Here is a 22039-nt window from a genome sequence, read left to right on the forward strand (position 1 = left end):
GGTTGTGAAGGTTCTGATTTAAAGTGTGAGTGTATATACATAAATAACATCTAGCAAGATGCATATACTGGGACATCAAGAGCTCCCAGCAAAGTGTGTGTACGGTGACATAAATAACACCAGGAATATCATTCGAGAGTTACAACTACCAACGAAAATACGCCCCAAAGAATGCTTTCATGATGTCATTTCATAACATTATACTCTAAAATATGCTGGAAACCCCCATAAATACATCGATTTAGGGCCTCATCGATGTGCAGAATGAAAAGATGTTTGACTTGCTTTAAGAAGTCCAAAAAGGTTTAAATGAGCATATAACTTTCATTTGAACATATTGTGCCCTTACTCAGCAAACACGAAATATAAGAAATATTTACTTATGTCGTCTTTAGTGCATCAGTCTATTATATAAAAAATATTGAAAACCACTAAGCCAGAACTTGCAAAAAAATTGCTGAAATGACAGGACAACTAGGAGTAAAGACAATTACATTTTGAAGATAAATAAGAGCTTGTAAGGGATAAATGCTTTGTGAAAGCTAGTCGCGTAGCAAAACGTTGAAAATAATTACACACAAACACACATACCCCCACCCCACCCCATACACACACACACACACACACATATATATATATATATATATATATATATATATATATATATATATATATATATATATGTGTGTATATATATATATATATATATATATATATATATATATATATATATATATATATATGTGTGTGTGTATATATATATATATATATATATATATATATATATATATATATATATATATATATATATATATTAAGTGCAACTCTTATTGCCCCATACACCGAATAACCTAATTGTGGATGTTTACGTCACTGCTACATTGTTTCAAGTTATTCGCAAGCTCATTTGTAAATCAGAGACAGTATTTTATTTCGAATCAATCACACACTTCGAACGTGTTGTAGAGACGAATACACATGATCAGAACGTGGCATTTAGGTAGTAGAGACAAATGCTTCATCAGAACGTGGCATTTAGGTAACTATTTATGTTGATCAGTATACAAAGAATATGGCATCGATCTCAAATAATGTCATATTAAATGATAGAAAATCACGCACTTCGTTGCGTGTCCTTTTGTTTTGAAAAAAGATGAGATATGTGATACTTGAATAAAATATTACCGGTATAAAATATAATTATACATAAAATTAAATGGTTGAATTTGATAATCATATTAGTTGGATCTGTTATTCCCTTAAACATAAAAGATCCCAATGCGTACAAACCTCGGTGAACAATACGTTTCACGGTTATTACACGAATAGACTTTGCTTTAATAACTAAAAAGTGGCGAGTCTGTGTATGTGTATCTGTCTCTGTGTTGTGGGGGACACTGGAAGCAGAGATCTGAATAAATCGCATTTCCCGATCACTGTCATCTCGCCAATCTGCTTGGGTTGGATTCATAGGGTCGACCGATATGGGTATGTGTGAAAGCTGTCGGGTAGATTTCCGTATGTCGGTGGTTCTTACCGAGTTTTTCTCCAGGTTCTTCCTCTACCAGTTATACTGGCCGCCATGTATACCCTATCGTGTGCTGAGATATGGCGTTAAATCCCAATACAACAAAACCCCTCTATTGTGTCCACAAAGATGAACGAGAAAAAGGTGGAGACAGAGATAATGATATTTATAATTTCGACTTTATTCTTATAACTTGTTTGCGTAAACCGTGCGTACGGTCTCATCAATAACAACAAGTAAAGGTTCTAACTTAAGGTTGTATACGGCAACACCATTAACACCTACTGAAGACTGTGCATACGGATACATCAATAGCACCATGTTACGGTTCTGATTTAAAATATATGTACGGAAATATCACTAACACCAAGTAAACTTTCTATACGGTGACATGAATAATGCCAAGTCAAAGATTCCGAATTAAAGTGTTAGTACGGGAATATCAATATCTCATAGTAAATTGTATAACGGGGACTTAGTAGCACCAAATAAAGGTTATCATTTAAAGGTGTGTACGAACATATCAATGACAAGCAAAAAGGTTATCATTTAAAGTGTGTGTACGGGGAAATGAATAGCACATAATAAACCCGTAATAATATGTTATGATTTAAAGAGTGTGTACGAGAACATCAATGACACGTAAAAAAGGTTATCATTTAAAGTGTGTGTACGAAGATATCAATGACACGCAAAAAAGGTTATCATTTAAAGTGTGTGTATGGGTAAATTAATAACACGTAATAAAGGATAAAGGTAATGATTTAAAGTGTGTTTACGGGGACATCAATAACCCGCAATAATAAGTTGTGATTTAAAGAGTGTGTACGAGGACATCAATGACACGCAAAAAAGGTTATGATTTTAAGTGTGTGTACGGGGACATCAATGACACGCAATAAAGGTTATGATTTAAAGTGTGTGTACAGGGACATCAATAACACGCAATAGAGTTAATGATTTAAAGTGTGTGTACGGGGACATCAGTGACACGCAATAAAGAATATGATTTAAAGTGTGTGTAGGGGGACATCAATGACACGCAATAAAGGTTATGATTTAAAGTGTGTGTACAGGGACATCAATAACACGCAATAGAGTTAATGATTTAAAGTGTGTGTACGGGGACATCAGTGACACGCAATAAAGAATATGATTTAAAGTGTGTGTACGGGGACATCAGTGACACGCAATAAAGAATATGATTTAAAGTGTGTGTAGGGGGACATCAATGACACGCAATAAAGGTTATGATTTAAAGTGTGTGTACAGGGACATCAATAACACGCAATAGAGTTAATGATTTAAAGTGTGTGTACGGGGACATCAGTGACACGCAATAAAGAATATGATTTAAAGTGTGTGTAGGGGGACATCAATGACACGCAATAAAAGGTTATGATTTAAAGTGTTTGAACGGGGACACCAATAACAAGCAATACAATTTTTGTTCTAAACTGTGTGTGCGGGGACACCAGTAACACCCAGTAAAGTTTCTGATTTAATTTATGTGTACGAAGACTTCAATAACAACACCTAATATACATGTAGGGAACAAACTAACGCAAAGTCACGTGTGGGGACGGGAATATCAATAACACCAGATAATGGCATTTATTTATATACGAACAGAACAAAATTGATTTAAATATTGTGTTTTAATTATCCTGTATTTACTTACTGGTATGTATTTTCTTCATTCATATGTGGAAAGATCTTTTTCTTTTAAAGATAGAGTCAGCATAATGCAACTGGGTGGGACATCAAGCTATTTGTCTGCGGCATGCCACAGTGCTAAACATCACTATATGCAGTAACACTGCTAACATCGTAGGAAATTCCGCCCAACCGGATTAAAAGCTCCCATGTAACGTACCTGTTGTATTATTCTACGTCTTTTGACTCTATTTTAGTCATTAATTACATGTATAGATTTATATGCCGCTTTCTACTTGTATGATGTTATCAAGAACGCCATTTATTCCAACCAAATTTCTATAGAGTTTATTATAGTTACTGGAATCCTGCAAAATTACTACCTTCTCTAGGCTATGATCTATAAGATCATTGTCTATAATTGATTCTCAGTAACCGCCTAGGTATGTTTTTTTTTTAGGACAAACTAGTTGTTACACTTCAGTAAACCCTTTATTGCTATTTATCGCATGCATGAACAAACTTCCGCCTTGCAGTAATAGCAGGTAACCATCCATTGTCTCCAATCTAAAGGCATGGGATACTTTTCGTAATAGTTATAGTGAGAGCGTTTTCTTTATTATTTTTGGTTTGGCTTTCGCTTTCCTTTTACATACTCCTTTTAATTAAAGTCTTCCAACATCTGAAATGAATGTGTTTGCTGAGTTGCTAAAACAAATGGCCAGATAGTTTTCATATATTATCTCCATGCAAATTCAGATTCATAAACAGCACAATAAGTATTTCGTTTAGTAATTAAGTCTACAAATAATTATACAGTTAATGGTCCTAAAATACTTCAAACAATTGGCTGGGATTTTGTTACGTTATTTGTAGAAACATAGTGCACATTCGTGTTAACCCTGCGTCTGTTTTAACACGTGTTCTACTCGTCAACTGAATGCACAGTATTCAGCCTATCTAATTGCCAGGAAATAGCTCTACTATATACTCGAACTGGGACGTCTTTCGGATCCCAGCCTCAACATGTCAGCAAAAGCGACAGAACTATGCATTCTCTATATTTTCTTGGCAGGTAATGTACATCATCGTTAAAATGTTATTAACATATTCCAAGGGATTAAGATATCAATCAAATATGAGAATTAAAAGGTGATTTATTTGCAACATGCGTAAGACTCCGTCATACGTTCATTAACAGTTGTACTGTGTCTGGGAAATTATATACAGTATGTCCTTTAGCTCACCTCCTGACACAAGCGCGCCTTAATTTTGTTGTCAGTATCAGAAGAAGAAAATAAATTTAAATATAGTTGTGCCCTTGTTTATGTCCTAATTATTTCTTCACTCCGTTTCCCACGCATTTACAATAATGTTAAACCTAGTGACAAAAAATTCATTTTTCTTTTGCAATAACTGAGACACAACGTATCAAAGTTAAGCTTCGATTGTATATGACTTTATTAGAAAAATGACACAAATATAATTTTAATAAACGTAACATTTATAGATGTCAATTTTTGCAGTCTGCACTAGCGTGCAAAGACTGTATGTGGTTTTCTTTCAGTAATGGCTAGCACTAACATGATAGGCTTATTTTCAGTTTAGGTTTTGATACTGCCCAACCATATTAGAACTTTTCGCGGAGTTTCACAGTCTTTTGCGGCCAAAGGTTCTTTTCAGAATTGTGTTTTGATTAATCCGGATCAGGAAAGACGATTTTATTTGTATATAATACAACTGAGTTTAGTCATGAAGATGCATACTGAAAAAATAATTAAATAAATAAAGTCATTACTTTTTGGACGTTTCAAAGATTATTTCTTTTCTCCGAAATTAATAAAACAATATTTTTGACTAACCTTGATAATATATGATAGATTTAAGATTACGTTTTTCATTATTGAAATTGATCATGTTTAACTTTTTTATGTAGAGTTCACAATATATGTTCCTTTGCCTGGGTTACTCGTCCTGAATAGTGGAACATTTTATATATTTATCAACGAGATAATAGTAACATGTTTGAGGTAGAATGTGTTGTTTTCTAAGATTATGTCACTTCATGTCAATGATATTAAATAATGTAAACACAAAATGTTAGTGCAAAGCATTCAAGTTGAGATTCAACAGTTACGTAAATATTGAGTCAGAACTAATGTTTGCGTATATTTAGTTTAGATGCAGATTGCAGTGGGACCCATTAGATTCGTACTCTAACGCGTTAGTATAAAACTGAACAGTTTTAATGCGTTATTATAAAACTCCCACCAGTTTAAATGCGTTAGTAGTAATGTAATTTTTTACTAGAAATGTCTTTGTTTTTACGTATACTTAACACAATGTTGTCCGAAAATATAATTAAGTTACAAATTCCAAGGTAGTTACCATTAGATGTGAAGATTTTAATGGATTTGTAATACATATAAGATCATTCGTATCAATTATATCTATAAAATACATGCTGTGACCTGATTATGACATGATTTGACCTGCTTAAAGACATTATTTGACTTGATTATGGCAAGTCAACTCAACCTTTTAAATCACGAATCTTACCCAGGTGTTGCTTTTCTTTTCTATGACTTATGACTGAGAACACAATCGTTTTCAAATATATCATTTCTCTTCTTCTTGAGAAGGAATTAATAGAGGATTTCTCTTTTTCTGCCACCAGTAGAAAGGAAAAGTATATTCAAGTCCTGCCCGATATTTGCATTACATTTGGTCCGTCATGATGAGACGAGCTGCAAGTTTTACTGGGAAAGTGTGTGACAGATTGTTCATAAAACTGCAAGATATCGATAAGCCTAATAGTGAATTAGTTCAAATCAAATTGGAAGAATTAGCACACATGTATGACTGGCTAAATACAACAGCATTTAAGTCAAGGTGTTTGATTATAACCTCATTGACTATTTTGCTGACTCTTGTTATTACACAGATTCACCTACTTAACGTCTTTATGTAAGGAATTGTGGTTTTCATATTATCTGAATTTATGTCAGGATACATCTAACAATGTCAAGGTACATTAAACACGTGATATGTATTCATATAATTGTGTACCAATTCCTTTGAAAATGATTTTGGTTTGGTTAATTTCCTTTACGGCACAGCAATACAAGTAGGTTATTTAGTATCAAGCACATTTTAGTGCCTTGAGAAGGGACGAACTATTATTTACATTCAATAAAGGCCTTTTCCTGAGGAGACCGATCCCGTGGCTAGTGGTTAGAGCGTTCGCCTAAGAAGTGGGAAGTCGTGGGTTTGAGCCCCGACCGCGTCATACCAAAGACTTACAATAATGGTACTAACAGCTGCCTCGGCGGCGCTCAATATTAAGAGGTTAGTGTTAGGACAGGTCGGCCCGGTGTCAGGATAATGTGACTGGGTGGGACATCATGCTACATGTCTACTTCATGATGACCCAGTGCTAGACATCGCTATAAACTGACAAATTGCTGACATTGTAGTGATATGACTGAAAAATTGTTAAAGCTACGTTAAAAATCATAATGACACACACACACACACACACACACACACAAACACACACCTTCTCCTGAGGAAATAACTGGACCATCGTGTAGATTATTGGTTTTTGAAATATTTAGTGGCTGAATAATTTTTCAAGTTAATAAACCGTCAATAATCATCTTTTCAAGCACTGAATGTTATGTTCGTATTCTATTACATTCCCAGTTTTGTTTACTGGCTAAATCTTGCTATAAACCAGTTTTCCTGTCCTGGAAACAAGGAAAATGCATCGGCAATTTCATTTTAAACAAATTTTGATGGGTTAAAAGGCAAAATGATAAATTCTTAAGCATTCATGTTATAATCATGCCAGAGATTGTATGGTAGTAAGAAGAGATGGAACATGTATTTGTTGTTGTGATCAGTATAAAGGTTTGCACTGCCATAACTATTTTTAATTTATATATATATGCTACAAATCATATCCCACTTGTAAGTTGATACTGCAATATGAGAGAGAGAGAGAGAGAGAGAGAGTACCATATTTTAGAGGCAGTACGGTAGATATTGTTAGAAATGTAATTTAGGAATTAATCGTTATTAAGCTAATACAGTTGCCTCTCAATAGCGACACTACACTTGTACCACCAAATTACCAAGACAATACTACTACTACTACTACTACGATTAATGATAATAGCTATCTCGTTTAAATTACGTTTTAATGGGTTACTTATGATTGAATTGGTAACGTGATTCACCGTTGAATTGTATAAGTATGCTTCGTTCTGTGTATTGGACTCCGAATAATAGTCAACAGTCTAGTGGCGTAGGCTTCATTATTAGCAACGAAAGGTTGAATTACATCTTTTCAATACTTCAGAGCAAAACCCTGCTCTATTTAAAAATATTAAAATCAATATATGCTTATTAGGACGAACATGCAGATTACCCAACCAATATTCCTCTTACAACAGGGCACTAATCACACTCCTCTTACAATAGGGCACTAATCACACTCCTCTTACAATAGGGCACTAATCACACTCCTCTTACAATAGGGAACTAATCACACTCCTGTTATCATTCGCATGGCCTCCAATTCATTTTCAGTGGAATCTTTCTCCATAAAACTACAGTTATATCAGATACAATTAGCACAGTCAAACAAGGGAAGTATGACAAACGACCTGGAAATTAAAATACAATCAAATATACAGATATCATTTTTCTAGAAATGGCTTTGTGTCCATTACTGTTTGCCGATGATATGGTGTTATTTGCAAAGACAGAAGATGCGCTATAGGTACCGTATGATGCATTGCTAAACCGGACGAGCCTGATGTGTATATATATATATATATATATATATATATATATATATATATATATATATATATATATATATAATTGCTAAAAACATCGATCGATGAGAGAATGCATATTAATAGTTTTAAAATCTGAGAATTGGGATTCGAGACAAATCTTTGTTTTTTAATTCTAAAAACATTCTAACCCATCTGTGATTTATCTTGAATGTTGATACTTCTAAATTTTTTATGTAATCTAGAATGCCAAACAAGATCAAACAAATTGTTTATATGGAACAAAATCAAATCTAATTTCGTGTTTTATCTACAGCAAACACACTTCATTAAAGTTATTTCAATTGATTACGTGCAATGACACCGGTTGCTGAGCCCGACTACGTGCAATGACACCGGTTGCTGAGCCCGACTACGTGCAATGACACCGGTTTTAAAGCCTGATTGCGTGCAGTGACATCAGTTGTAGAGCCAGATTACATGCAGCGACATCGGTATTAAAACCTGATTGCGTGTAGTGACATCAGTTGCAAAGCCTGATTACCTGCAGTGAGATCGGTGGTAAAGCCTGATTTCGTACAGTCACATCGTTGGTAAAAGCCTGATTACGTGCATTGACATGGGTTGTAAACAGGGGAGTATTAACGATCAAGTAGACTAAGCACGTGCTTAGGGCACCAGGGCCAAAGGGGGCACCACTAAGTTGAGAAAAGGGTGAGAAAAAAAAGAACGAATGAATATGTGTACATTTTTTTGGATTAAACTAGTGTAAATTGATCATAATGTTTTGTTTCTTGATCATGGTGCACCCTAGGGTTATCTTCCCAGGTGTACGTGGAAAGGAGTGGGGCACCAAGATTTGTCAGTGCTTAGGGCACCAGTGAGCCTTAATCCGTCCCTGGTTGTAAAGCCTGATTACGTACAATGACACCGGTTGTAAAGCCTGACTGCTTATCTGCAGCCACATTTCAATCTCATTGGAGCTGTATAGGTGATAGATTGAAACATTTGCATACCATCATTTTCATACACTAGGGCCACACTAGTTAATTTCAATGAATGAGGGAATCACAAGAGACTTGACTGAACTTGCAGCTCTTTGAAGTATAATTAGGTTAAATACATTTATTTATTTATATTCACGCATATCCAACACGAGTAACCATATTAGAACGTTTATTGTACATTGTTTGTGTATTTTGAAACTCCAGTCTTGATATCAATGCACATATTTTGTAGGACAGCAAGTAAAGGCATCAGAGAACTGTAACAATGACCACAGTTGTGTTGGCGGGTATGTACATACAATATACGTACATGTGATGATAATGCTGTGGTGATGGTACCAAAGGGTACTATTGAATATGTTGCTCGTATTTATATTGATTTATCTGAGTCCTTTCTTTAACTTTTGTATTCATTTTGAAACTTAAAATATGTCTGAATTTGCAGGATGATGTAAAGAAATGTGGATGGATATGCCGACATCTTTTTTGCACTTAATTGTTGCATCCATCTGTTTTTTTGTCTTCCTTAGCTGGCATGCAAAATTAGAGTAAGTAAGTAAGTAAGTAAGTAAAAAGTAAGTACGTACGTATGTATGTATGCATGTATGTTGTATGCATGTATGTTGTATGTATGTATGTATGTATATATGTATGTAGGTATTCATGCATGTATGTATGTATGTATGTATGTATGTATGTATATATGTATGTATGGATAGATGGATACTCGGACGGAACTCTGATCAGACTGATGAATATATCGATGGGTTAGCTTATTTATTTATTTTTACATTTGCAGATCGGGTCTAAGTGATGGAGCAATAGCCGGAATTGTAATTGCGTCCGTAGCAATTGTCGCAGTTGTAATAAAAAGTATTATTTGTTGCTGTTGCAAGAAAAAGAAGGTGACTCCTTTTAATATTGTGGGTCCATAGTAAGTAATTTTTATAATTTAAACTTATATAATAGCAATTGTGCTATTTCTGTAAGCTGTAGTTTTAATGTTTTATTTAATATTGGTGATTGTCTTTGCCGTAATATGAGTGTTGGTTTTTACTGTAATATGAGTCCCGGTATTTGCTGTAATGTAAATGTTTTGAGCTTTACTGTAATATTAGTGTTGGTTGTTACTGTAATATGAGTGCTGGTGTTGGCTGTAATATGAGTGTTATACTTTGATGTAAGATGAATGTTGGTCTTACTGTAATATGAGTGCTTGCTTTGCTTTAATACGAGTGTTAGTATTTGCTGTAATATGAGTGTTGGTCTTTACTGTAATATGAGTGATGGTGTTGGCTGTAATATGAGTGTTAAACTTTGATGTAAGATGAATGTTGCTTTTTACTGTAATATGAGTGTTGGTCTTGCTGTAATATGAGTGCTGGTTTCGCTGTAATAGGAGTGTTAGTATTTGCTGTAATATGAGTGCTGGTGTTTCTGTAATGTCAGCGTTGATCTTTACTGTAATGTGAGTGTTGGTCTTTGTTTAATATGAGTTATGGTCGTTGCTGTTATATTAGTGCTGGTATTTGATGTAATATGGGAGTAACTGGGTGTTGGTACTTGTTATTATATGCGGGTTTGCATTTTTGGCAATATTTTAGTGTTGATGATGGGTGTAAGTAGCATCATCAATATTGATTGTACTGATAGTAGTAATAGTTATTGTTGTAGCAGTCAGTTTGACAATTGATCGTATATGATTTTGTGTGTACTACTAATGCTACTAATAATAATACTATAAATAACGATATTATATTTGATATTAATCTGATTAGGTTTTTCACCAAGGTTTTGTTTACTAGGAAATGAAAACAAAAACCGCTATAATTAGCTCAACCGAAAACATCAAATCACTCTATAGTATTTTCTACTGACTAAATCTTCAAATAATTAGACTATGAATACAACTTGCATGTTTAATAGGGATGACTCTGACAGAATATCATCTTTTCTTTTTTCATAATCAGGTTTCATCCTGAGGTGTTTTATTTTAAAAGTATTTTGATGTAAATAAACGGAAAATCTTTGATAAGAAAGATGGTGGACCAGTCAAACAGTCCAATTGAAGCATTGTCCAAGCGAAATGTTATCAACTTAGCAGATAGTAAAACTGACCATGAATTACGTTTCAACAATTTAGGTCCTTACATACATATATCCATCCATCCATCCATCCATCCATGCATACAAATAATACATCCAGATTTGTTTGTGAACGGCACTAATTTGAAGATTATATCGTGTCAAGAAAGCGGACTAAATCGCACAACTCATTTTACACCTCAAGGCACACAAATGAGAATACATATATGTTTACATATATGAAATTAAGAAAAAACAGCCCACTTTTAACAAATTAATCAAACAAGATTTAGTGAGAAACAAGCTGCAATATAAGAACAATTAAGGATTATTATTATTTCTCCCAAGATAGATGAAAACATCGTCAATTGTATGACGCCGTCCTTTCCAGTGTTTGATTAATGTTTGTACTAATATTACTCGCCAGTTCGTAACAGAAAGAAACCATCAGTTTCTCCTTCGTTATATATGTGTTTCTAATCGGAGGGAAAGGGGAACTATCAAGTGCTTGAATCGTTTGTTATAGACAAATAAACGTTTCGAACTTCGCATTTATTGGTTCACAGTTTCTAAATTTCTAAAGCAAATTCACGCCCAATAAAACGTATAAGTGTCTGTGTGATTTCGAATTTTAATAACGTTTTAAATATGTTTCAGTCATATCGTCACGATGTCTGCAGTGTGGCAGTTTATAGTGATATCTAGCACTGGGGCATCATGGCGTAGCCATTTAGCATCTCACCTAGTCAAACTATATTGACACCAGGCAGACTAGTCGTAACACTAACTCCTTAATGCTGAGGACCAAATGAATCACCTGTTAGTACCATTTTTATAAGTATGACTCGGCCGAGGTTCGAACATGCACCCTCTCGCATACGCGGTGGACGCTTTAACTACTTAGCCACCGGAGCGGTCGCTCCAGATAACCTTCACTGACCAAGGTGTGGTGGGACTATTGTAATACGTCATATGCATTTTAGAAACTCATTCGCTATCATGATCAAAAAATGTTAGGTCACATGAAGACTTGAAAGGACATAATTTATATCTTCAATTTTCAAAAGCAGATTTAAAATCTCAAACAACTGCAGCCGAACACGTGTGTGCGTGTGATATGGACTTTTAACGTAGCTTTAACAATTTTTCAGTCATATCGCCACCAGATCTGTAGTGTGGCAGTTTATAGTGATGTCTTGAAATGTGACATTGTGTCGCAGACGTGTAACATGATGCATCACCTAGTCACATTATCCTGACACCAGGTCGACCAGTCCGAACACTAACGCTCTAATGCTGAGCGCATAGCGAGGTAGTTATTAGTACCAAGTCTTTGCCATGATTATGCCAGGGTTCGAAGCCGCGACCTCCCACATCCGAGGCGAACGCTCTAACCACTAGGCGATAGGAGCCGCAACCGAACATGACTAGTATTGAATATATGTGGCAGGTGAGGTTAAGAATAACAGAAGTCTGGAAAACATCACAATCCCAATTTAGATAATCTAAAACCTGCAAAATACATTAACCATCCTTATGCAATGATATGCATATGATGAGAGGAAACGTTATGTTTTTACGTACACGAACTAGTTATAACTGTAGGGCTCAAACTATTGACCTATTCATTAACCATGTAGTGATCAATTTTACATGACTGTCTTGAGATACCAGATCTCGTTATTTCTCGGAATTTAACGTTTATAGACATCAACAGAGGGTGTTATTTCTAGATGAAAATCAACTTCGGTTGCTTGCATATCTTTGACATGCAACACGTGTACCTGCAGTTTGTACGTGATTGGGGCAGAGTTTCGTGCTTATTATTGCAGTAAGGATATACTCATTTACCAGCGCCAATGTAGCGTTCTTTTAGTGTTTTTTATTTATTAAATACAGACTTATTGTTGAAATCTTTTATTTACAGAATGTCAATCAAAGAGCAGACGAATTACAGCTTGATGCAATTTGCATGTAGGACAGTAAGGAAGAATACTGGCATTACAGTCTTGTATCACTGCCGAGTTTTCCCTTCTTTTAAACAAGGATTACTGCATATACCTCGTATACTCTGTCTTTGATGACTGTAACAAGATAACCGGGTGGGATATTTCGGATTAACAACAGAACACGTTTTGACGACACAGATATATGGTTTAATGTGGCGATTTATATGAGTAGTGGATTATGAAGATGTGTGCGTATTTATAATCCAAATATTGGATCTATTTAACATAAAAAACGCACAGTTTCAAAGATGGAAAAAATATACAAATAAATTTAGTTAAGTAACCCTAAAATACAGGATAAATGATTTCACAAATGATTCAATAATGGAAAGATGAATATAGTTCACTCAAATAGTAAACGATATAAGTCCTTACACATAGTAAAAAATGTATTCGCTCAGGTAGCGAAATTATGTCACTAAACAAGACCGGATATACAATCTATCCTTCCAGTCCTGAATAATACACTGGGTCTTACTAACCCAAAATTAGCATACAGCTAAAAATACATGTGTGGAGATGCACTCCGTCACCCGTGCACCATATCCGCTCCACAGCTCCTCCGAATCAATTTCACAACCAATATAGACTCCGGACCCTCGGAATACTATGATCACTTGAAATATTAGACCCTCCGGACACTTGAAATATTAGATCCTCCGGACCCCCTGGTCCTTTGACGGCTCTACAGCTGGGTCACCTTAGTCCCTCTGGACACTCCGGACGCTAGACATTAGACGCTCCGGCACCTTAAACGCTCCGGACACGGACGTTTCTACCCTCTGACAACACCGGACACCCCGGATATTCCTACTCTCAGACAACACCGGACACCCCGGATATTCCTACCATCAAAAACAGCACTACAGCTGGAGTTGTGCGAATCCTTTTAGTAGGCCGCTTGCTGACAAAACCATTAGTATTGTAAAGGTCCTTTACATGTAGTAACGTATTTATACCTTTAGAATTTTCGTTATTCTTTATCAAAGGCACCTTGCACGTGTGGCACAGGACGAATCGTACTCAGGATTTCGAAATACAATAGACCCTGATATAATCACCCTCGGATATCGTTGTACACCGAAAAGAAACGAAACCCGAGTACATGTATTTAATTAACAACCTTTACACCATTCCGTGACAATGACTGAGTACGTGTATATGTGGTGGCAACTTTACAAGTGTACTTACATTCACCTTCATATTGTCTTTAGTCAATAACTTACAATTCTTCACACATCCACGTTTTGTCTGCTTTGATTACTCTAGTATCAATGTAGCTGATCGAGCCGGAATATTTTGTTTGCCTACATTCTGTTCCATATGATAAACTTTGTTCAGTCATACAGCAGGGGAAGTAACTCAGTTAATTTTTCAAAAGTCCTAGACTACACACAGGGAGTTAGGACACATGGGGTGAACCTAGGTGAGGATGATATTTTCTGTCTAGAACCACAGTAACAGAACACATGTGAAAAGAGAAGGATACATTCATGATGAAAAGATTGTTTAAAGATAAAACCACATAGTTTCCTGTTTTTCGCGTCGGGTCGGTGAAGAATCACACTTCAAATCACAGAACATAACTATGATTGCCAGATTTATCTGCCTGGTTAAGTGGAACACGACACATATTTGATAATAAGTCAACACGATACGATGGAAGAGTGTCTAGAAGAAGCATGATTGATCTACTTAGAAGAGAAGATCGTTCAAAGATTGGTATAAAAAAAAACTAAGTAACAATTGTCTACCTCCATTGACCTTTTTCGAAGCGAAAGGCATGGAAGCCCACTTCCAAACTTTTACCAGGACGTCCCGTTTATTGAGTGACTTAAAAGATCGTTGAAAAGAAAAAGTAAAACATGAACTTATTACGTGTCGTTACAGATCTAAAAAGTTAATACATGTGAAGTTCATTACATATGACTACAGTCCATACCCAGCTTCTTAGAATCATGCGGTGTGTGCTGGCGACAAAAGTTCTTTATCGGAAAGCTTAAGACGTTCGAGTATGTCACAAACTCGGATGATTGCCATCGACCAAGAATATATTGGGTTGCCGCCTACTATACCAACAACACATTTTAGACTGTTTTGATATTCGCGAAATAGCTCCTTTGGAGGACGATGTAAATGGCTTCATGAGCCGAAATGCTGTATAAACTAATTTCAGTAATGTAATATAGCAATGATCACCTTAGATAATGCGTAGGCAATATAGCATGTATAATTTCTTCATCAATAATAATACCTACATCAATAGTAATAGATTGTCACTGCTTAATGATAATCTTATATTTTCTTTAGAACAGAAACGTGGTGCGTATCGATGGCAAATGACACTATACTAGCTCATTGGAAGATTAATCTTGTTCCCACAACTTGTAAATATGTTCGTGTTTACTGTTGTAGGGAAGAGGAATGGATTAGGCATACTCGCATCTCTTCATAAGTGAATTGATGTTTAAGTTAACGGAGCTAATGAAAAATATTGATTTTGAAAGAAAGAGGCATTGTCTCATTTTTTTGGAAAGAACATGTTTGCGTAAAGCGCCTTTTTTTCTCTCGACGATACAGAGAACTACGCAATAAGGTCTAACATACATGAAAACCGAAAGGATAGGGGTCTTGACAAGAGTGCTCTCGTGTATAAATCCCCACAGTGAACCTGGCATTATTTTCCCGATTGCAAAACCAACCTCTATAAATTGGTTCTCTAGTTCGTAGCAGTGTCATTCGCAAACTGAAAAGAATATTTTAACGAATGTTTGTTTGTAGAAAGACGAATAAATTATATGAACATTGAAGTTCTCTTGTGGTTTTCACACATCTTTTTGATCAAGTCACTCAGTAAGACGTATGTAAACTGATTATCCCAATCAACTGGCATCTTATGGCATAATTTGGTTTCCAAAATGAATGTGAGTGAATGAACGAAATGTATTATATAAAGGTAGTAGGCCATGGCAAATACACAATAAATTGAATTCCGTGACAAATGGATAACGAATTTAACAATCTACCTGCTGAGCTAGCGTAGTTCCGTTCAGTAGGTGGACGACTTTAAGTGTAATAATGTTAGTCAACGGAATTTTCTTTAAATATACATACCATAAGCCATTGTGAATTACATTTTTCCTATTAATACCTTTGACAGGATACGCAAAAATGCCGACACAATTTGGCAGGGACTGGTATCTAACCATGTGACCCTTTCAACACGCGTCCCACATTCTACCAACTGATCTACAACATATCAATTCAACAGGAAGATTTTAGATGTAATATGATCGTAAGCAAAGGAATTTAGTTGTTTAATTATCATTCCATATTTAATTATTAATTTTAGTGTCTGCTAAATTTATCAATTTATTAATTACAGTTGTCCGATAAATTTACTTCATTCAGCAAGAATTAAAATTATGTACAGCCTAATGTAAGTGTAAATTATATACTCGCCTACCATGTCTTTGACTCATTACATCAAACCATACAATGAATGCTCTCCATATAAAAGTGTAAGACAACGTATCAGTTGTTTACTACGCTGACAAGTCCGATATTTTAATTATATATATATAGAGAGAGAATTTTAAAATCGTACTTTACGGAGATTCGAACCTAGATGCGTTGGTAAACGGCACCCATCGCCATGCCTGCACACACGAACCCATATTCGCTCACGACTAAGCACACATCAACAAAAATGATGTTACTCAATCGGTGTTATATGCACCCATGTGTAGCAGACACACTTGCGGACGTGGGTTCGAATCTCCGTAGAGTCCGACATAAAAATTATCTAACCTGAATGATATCATTATTTGTATTAAAATATTAAATGTGCCTACTATTGTCAAGCATTCTTATATATAATCCAGGGATAGCACTTTCCGTTTTGTCTGGTGTATACTTATAATTCTCTACAATCAATTCTATATACTTTGATTTTTTTCATAGGAATCCGGAATGACTGTGTAGATACATGAGAATAAATTACTAGGTGGTCCTGCGAGTTTGTCTGCTACATGTACTAGTTATACTCGGAAATTTATGTTTCGTGCTTGGTTAAATATTTCTAAGAATTATGACCTCAGTATAAAGCGATTCACATATATTCCATGGGCTATTTGTGTGCTGCCTGCCAATAGGTTTTGTACAGGAGAGAGAGAGAGAGAGAGAGAGAGAGAGAGTAAACTTCCTGGTCATGATTGTGGTTTGCCTTCTTGCAATCGGAGTGGTTTTGTCGAAAAATCCCTTTGTGTTGCGAATCCTTTGAATGTAAATGGGCTGAGGAAATAAAGTAAAATACTCATGCAATGTTTGGCCAACTCGCTATAAATATGACGATAACAGCAGATTATGGTGGGGGGGGGGGACAACAGAAGTCAATGAATAATGAAAACATTATATTGAGATTAACCTTTCCAGGGAAACGAGTGTTTGAAGTTGACTGAAAGCTGAGAAACTTACCGAAACATTTAATTTAACCGACGTAAATAAAGTATAAAGGTGTACCACTGTGTTCTGCTGCCATGATAAATTGACAATAGGTTTTGTACAGAGAGAGAGAGAGAGAGAGAATACACTTCCTGTTCGTAATTGTGGCTTGCCTCTTCGCAATTTTAGTGGCTTTGTGGAGAAATCCCTTTGTCGCGTGAACGCTTTGAATTTAAATAGGCTGAGGAAATAATGTAAAATACTCATGTAATGTTTGGCCAACTCGCTATAAACATGACGATGACAGCAGAGTGGGGGGGGGGGGGAAAGAAGTCAATGAACAACGAAAACATTATATTGAGATTAACCTTTCCAGGGAAACGAGTGTTTGAAGTTGACTGAAAGCTGAGAAATTTACCGAAACATTTAATATAACCGACGTCAATAAAGTATAAAGGTGAGCCACTGTGGTCTGCTGCCATGATAAATTGGCAATATGTTTTGTACAGAGAGAGAGAGAGAGAGAGAGAGAGAATACACTTCCTGTTCGTAATTGTGGCTTGCCTTATCGCAGTCTTAGTGGCTTTGTGGAAAAAATCCCTTTGTCGCGTGAACGCTTTGAATTTAAATAGGCTGAGGACATAAAGCAAAGTACTCGTAGAATGTTTGGCCAACTCGCTATAAACTTGACGAAAACGTGTGTCACTGTGGTCTGCTGTCATAGAATGAAATGATCGTTACGCTGGTAACACTGTTGCTTTTCGTTATTCTTACAGATAATAAGTATACTCATAGCAGTGTCGCATTCCAGTATTCTGATATGTATCATTCTTGTAACATTCATTCTCTTCAATTTTCTAGCAAGCATTTTACTTGTAACAGTGTTGCTTTTCAATAGTCATTGGTCTATTGTCATGGTAGAATTGTTACTTTTCAATATTCTAGCACGTATTGTACTGGTAGGCGTGTTGCTTCTGAATATTCGTCAGGTATTTGCGCTTGGTATCATACAGCGTCTCAAATGCCCAATATGTAATAAATATGCATAACAATGCTTATATTACAATGAAAAGAGTGAAAGATGGAGATAAATATACAACCTTTTAACCTATGCTCCACTCAGAGAAATAGAAGCTTCAAGCTAAAAGTGCCCTACGTTTAAGACGTTCAAGATGGATTAAACTTTATACGTGCCTCAATTGTTTATTCTCTAATTCACAATAATGCACCATGAATTGAACAGATCGTCCACCCTGATATGCTTGCATGAAAAAAACGTAGTAAATATTAGTAAATTTATTTGAAGTGCTTGTGATGTTCAAATTGCCAGTTTGATTTAAATAAGGAACAGGTGTATTATTTATTCGATTGGATATTCTATTTCCATAATTCAAGTTTGGTTCTTCCCGTGTCTCGCCATTTATCTTTATATCCATCCCTAACGTTGAATTTGAATATATATATATATATATATATATATATATATATATATATATATATATATATATATATATATATATATATATATATATATATATATATATATAGATATATATCTGTGTGTGTGTGTGTGTGTGTTAAGCTTCGCTCACTCATGTGTCGTAAAATAAATCCTTAAAATGTTTTAAATAATGTTTCAATGTTTCTGTCTGAAAATTTGTTCTGTGCATGCCTAGGGTTTGTAGCATATTGACAAAGTGCGTACATCCATTGGCTTGCGATGAAGGCTATTGTGCATGTGTTATAATAATGTTTTTAAATTCAGTTTGAATGAATATAAAGATCAGTAATTATTCTTAGATAAATCTGTTATTGTCATACTTTACAGACATACAAGCCAAAAGGATGATAATCCTTATACAGATGTAAAAATGCCCCACGGTAAATATCTTTTTTTTCCGATTTTTTTCCAACTTTACAGCCAAAGTCTATAATTTTATAATGTAGTAATCTGAGTCGGTACAGGTCATACACAAACTGATAATATTGTTTTAAGAATATGTTTTGGTACAAGACAAAAGTCCTAAAGCAACGTGGTTCTATCCATGGTGTATACCCCTTACCGACGGTGTATGTGATTCACCCATGGTGTATACCACTTACTGATGGTGTATGTGATTTACCCATGGTGTATACCACTTACTGATGGTGTATGTGATTTACCCATGGTGTATACCCCTTACCGACGGTGTATGTGATTTACCCATGATGTATACCCCTTACCGATGGTGTATGCAATTTATCTGTGGTGTACAACCATTACCTGTTGAAGCACTGACCAGAACTTCATGACAACGTCAGTCATATGTGCGATGTTTAAAGTATTAAACAAGGCCTAGATAAATTAATTTTACCAACGCATTTGTGCCATATCATAAACGTGACTTTATCAGTTAATATGGATGGATTAATGAAGGAGAGAAGCTTTTCCTCCATAAAACAAATTCAAAATGACAAGTTCATAACGAACATAAAACTAGTGGTAGAAAAGTTTAGTACACACAGACACACACACATCACTGTATACATATTTACATTATTTATAAGGGAACATTTTATTATTGTATGGTCTTTTTGTTTATTTTAACAGCACGTTTGACACATTATTCGCTATTTGATATCTATGAAATAGGCTCTAAACCAAGCACGCCGACCCGAATGACCTGAATGAGTATTTGACCAATGACCCATGTATTACGAGTCCGACACTCTTCCATGCTACATAGCTAACGCGGTTTCAGTTCAATAGCAAGAAGACTTTAAGTGTAATATAACTTTAGACGACGGAATGTTTTTAAATGCACTAACCATAAACCATTATTAATGACAGTTTTCATAAAAATGTACCCTTATCTATTGATGAATTGGCACATAATTTAATGAGAGCTGAAGCTACACCGGATTTGTTCAAGTCACAAAACGAAACATAAACTAATTCTCCCAATGCATTTGTATGTTTTCGTTTAGTTGACCTTTCCAAGTTATTATGAGTGAATACATTTTATTGCACGAGTGCATATTATTGTTCCTTGTCTTGGTTTAAACGGCATTTTACAGACCTGCGCGCCAAATGCTTTAGCCAGCGAAACACCAAGCTAGCCAAGCTTGACTGACCCGAGCGGGTATAGAACTCCATGACCCTTTCATTACGAACCTGACTTTCAACCAACAGATCTACTGTCGCTCCTTTCATCTGAAAGAAGACTTTAAGTGCTATATGATTTTAGTCAACGGAATGTTTTAAAATGCATACACTGTTATAATTATAGTTTTCCGATAGATTTATATTTTATCTACATATGGAATTAACCAGAACAGTATGATAACAACTCCAGCTATTCCTTATTTTTTAAGTCACTAAACAAGACGTGTATATTCATTTAAATTATTCAAAAGGGATCGGTTTGTTTCGGTTTTTCGTTTCTCTTTGTTGGTTTTAACGGTACTTGATCACATTGTTGGTTATATGCATTGCAAATGGACGCTAAGTACCTTTCTTAAGTACACACTAAAACTAGCCCACCCGGGTTGGAATGACCCTTGGATTACGAGTTCAACACTGTACCAAATGAGCTACCACGTGCCCCTTTAATACTGAGAAAATTTCAGGTGCAATATGAATTTTTTAAACGGAATGTTACTATTTAAACGTACTTTCCATACGCCCCTTTTAATTACAGCTTTCCGACACACAATCACGTCAATCAACGAGATATTTGACTACTTAGGATAAATGCTCTCCACGTGCATTTTACCATATCTTTCATAATAAATAAATAATAAATACTATAATATACGCAGAATTGGATAGTGGTACTGAACTCTAGAAGCTGATCACAATGCACTGACATTACTGCATGTATACATATGCATTATTCAAACTTGGGGTAGCCTCTATTTTGTGTTGTTTTTCTCGGCACTTTTAATACATTAATGCGTATATCGTATATGGGAAATGGGAGCTAATTGCCTTCCCCAACGACCCCACATCCTTTCATTAATAGTCCGCGATCCTATCAAGCACACTACTGCATTTTTCTTAAATAGGGAGAAGTCATTACGAGGAACATGAACTTAGTCAACGGAATGTTTGTTTTTATAATGTCCATATCATATTCTAAAATAACTTATACTTTCTATAATAAATTCTTTATGGCATGTGAAACTATTTTATTTATTTAAATCGATTGACTTCTTCTCATGCTATACAACAAAGCTCCACCTGTAGCATTGATATTATAATAAAAAGAGTGGAAGATTAAGATAAATATTCAAATTGAAACATTGACTAATATGATATATATACAATCTCAAGCTAAACGTGACAGAAGATTATTGTGCACTACCTTCAAGAAGGATGCAATATTTACGTTCCTCGTATGATGAATCCCACATGAACAATTCTGCACCATTAAGTGAACTCCTGCAACTCATTGTACTTGCATGAACAAAGTTGTAAACTGTTTGCTGAATTATATTCTAGGTTTTAATTAATTTGGTCATTCG

The 22039-nt window shown here is 35.3% G+C and overlaps 1 long non-coding RNA gene across 1 annotated transcript; it reads left to right on the forward strand.

Annotated features, from left to right (window-relative positions):
- The first annotated feature begins 4165 nt into the window (after positions 1–4165).
- On the forward strand, positions 4166–13100 carry LOC149784562 (uncharacterized). Its single transcript, XR_016414166.1, has 4 exons — positions 4166–4259; positions 9229–9283; positions 9796–9930; positions 13009–13100. It is a non-coding gene; the product is annotated as an uncharacterized LOC149784562 (long non-coding RNA).
- Positions 13101–22039: the final 8939 nt, after the last annotated feature.

Source organism: Sinohyriopsis cumingii, chromosome 14, assembly GCF_028554795.1.
Source record: "Sinohyriopsis cumingii isolate HCF-2022 chromosome 14, ASM2855479v2, whole genome shotgun sequence".
NCBI lineage: Eukaryota > Metazoa > Mollusca > Bivalvia > Unionida > Unionidae > Sinohyriopsis > Sinohyriopsis cumingii.